Here is a 3,165-nt window from a genome sequence, read left to right as displayed (position 1 = left end):
TTATCGTATGTTTCGTCGATTTCGTGTAATTTACATCAATAAAGTAACAAAAAATTTGATTTAATACGACAAGATAAATGCTATTTGTATTGAATAAATATTCAATAATGATATACATATACATTCTAATAAATATATAATATATTAGTAATTATTGTGAAAATTATAAAAGTAAATATGATAACATTTATCTGGACATCGTTTACATAAATCCTATATCACGTACATTTAAATACAATAAAATTAATTACTATATTAACGCGTTACATAATTTGTAAATGAATAGAGTTTTACAAAAAGTTTAATTTTAGGGGAGCTGAAAAGGTAATGAAATTTAAAATTAATTTGATTTATTTTTATATTTGATAACTGGAACGGGATGCTGAGATAAAATTAAATAAAATTTCAAATTAATTAAAAATTTTATTTAATTCTTCATCTCTCCTTTCCAATTATCAAGTATGTACAGATGATGTTTATGTATCCTTACCTACATATTATATAGTTTATTGTTTAGACCTATTATGTGATATTTTTTAATTTAATTATATTTATTTTTTTATTTTTAAAATAAAATTTAATTACCCGATCGCGAAATTTATTTAAGTGTCATTTAATTTGTAATAATTTAATTTTTTAATTAAAAATGGTTATGTTTATCCCTACCTATCCATACTTATTGTCCCTACCTATACAGTCTCTATATCTATTCATACTTGTCCTACCTACCCGTATTTTCATTTATTCGTGCCATATTCACACCTTTCTCTACCTATGTATTCCTACATTACTTCATTAATGTGTAATAACACCGCGAATATAATACGTTAATATGGCTGTGTTCCGCAGGGAAAACAGCTTTACACACACAAATATTGTAAAATTCATCAATACGATTGGATTTTGCTTTTGGATCTTTATGGATTTAAATGTATAAATCAATCATATTGAAGAATTTTACAATATTTGTGTGCAAAGTTATTTTCTCTGCGGAACACAGTCATATTAACGTATTATATTCGCGGTGTTATTAGACATTAATGAAGTAATGTATAAGGTATAGAAATACACGGGTGGAAAAGTGTGAATATGGCACGAATAAATGAAAATTGCAAAGGTGCTTTTTCTGCTGAACGTAGCAGCTAATGCCTAAACCATCCTGTAGTAGGATTCTCTAAACGTCTTATCGATGATTGTCGCTATCGTTACCTAGCGACAGCCAATGGCAGGACAATCCTGGAAGAAAGATAGTGGTACTCATTGGCTATCGTTAGTTAACAATAGCGACAATTGTCGATAAAATGTTTAGAGAATCCCGTAACTGGTCCTATCGTGTACTGATAAATTTAGCGGAATAACCTAATCGCGGTCATATCAAATAAATGAGCAATAAATAATAATAATTAAAACAGACTTTCGATCTTTAAAATACAAAAAAATGACAAGGCTAATGAGAGTCAGCGCCGATAATCAAACGCAAGTTTTGTAGATTTTTTTAATTTACAAAATTGCATTTGGTTATCCGCGCGATTCTCATTAGCCCTGTTGTTTGTTGATTATTTTTGTATTTTAAATAAATCAAAATTCAGAAAATATAAGAACTCGCAATTTGCGAGCAAGTCACCCTCCCGAAAATTCAATTAATCTTTATACCCTGAGAAAAAAAATGTATTCAACTAACTACACACATTCAGTTGTTTGCAGATTTGGTTAATACGACAAATTTTATTTAATTGGATTTAACCGTAGTATGCTTAATATTGAATAGTTCGTTAAGCAAACTACGATTAAATTCGATTATATAAAATTTGATAAAATAATCAAATCTGCAAACAACTAAATGTGTTTAGTTTGTTAAACAAATTTTTTTTCTCAGTGTACATGTTCCTATTAAAAATAACTTAAATTGGTGTTACACACCAACCTACTTCATATACTCACAGATACTCTTCTTTCTTCTGGCCAGATTGAACTCACCTTTCGTTGTTCCTGGCCTGTGTTCTGACTTCATATGCCAGAAATTGACAACAAGGAGAAATACTCCTTTTTGCTGCCGAGTACTGCCGACTAACATTGCCGGTAATAAGCGTAATATTTTACGCTTATGTACGATGCGCGAAACACGAACGCGTCGCGAAGGGACCATCATATCAATAAATTTGACTAAATTGTAATATGAATATTTATCAATAATAATAACAACAATAGTTCTATTAATATTACGACGAATAAATGTCGCGTTTATTCTCTATTCGCGTTTATTCTAAATTAAAAATACAAATATTCGACTAAAAATAAATCTAAATTAAAAAAATCTTTAAGTCAATAACGTTTTTATTTCAAAAGTCTCGAATATTAAACTATTATAGATCAAATTTCTTAATATAAACATTACAATATAAAGAACAAATCTTTAATTTAAAAATAAACACTGTAAAGGATTAAATCAATTATCATCCAATAAAATTCAAGGCCCATGTACGTATTTTTAACGATTCGAACGATTCGTTGCTGAATCTCATCTCAAAGCATGCGGAGATGAAAAATTCAGATGAATGATATAAGATCCGAAAGGAATAATTTTCCTTCATGTCAATAAATATATCCCTATTGTATTTTGTATACTATTAGAATCATTTTTTGTTATAATTTATTATTTCAAAATTAAGTATTTTAAGTTAATCGAAACTCTGAACGCGATTTTAAAATAATTATGAAATAAAATTATTTCTTAGTAAAATGTATATTTTGGATCTTACATCATGTTACTACTTTAACTGGTATAAAATCCAGTTACCACATATGGATAAGTTATAAAAGATCAGGCTAAAGTCAGTGCAATTAAATAAACAATAATAATTAATAACCATAAAATGTCTTTTACAAAAAAGTGAAATCAATTAATTATATGCGTTACATAAAAATTTTCGTTGTTATTTCATTAGTAACGCATATATAAATAAGTGTAAAACAATAGAAGGAATTTTTTTAAAAACAGTACATATTATACATATATGTGTATATAGATATTGCTTTTCTGCACCAACTTGTATAAAACTTAATCCTGAATAAATATTTGGGAATAGGATAGATAGGAAAAGTAATAAAATAATATTTGTTTGTTACACTGTAACAAACGCTTTTTCATATTATGATATATTCACT

The sequence above is a fragment of the Trachymyrmex cornetzi genome, unplaced genomic scaffold (genome assembly GCF_001594075.2).
Source record: "Trachymyrmex cornetzi isolate Tcor2-1 unplaced genomic scaffold, Tcor1.1 scaffold227, whole genome shotgun sequence".
Lineage (NCBI taxonomy): Eukaryota > Metazoa > Arthropoda > Insecta > Hymenoptera > Formicidae > Trachymyrmex > Trachymyrmex cornetzi.
This window is presented reverse-complemented; position numbering follows the sequence as displayed.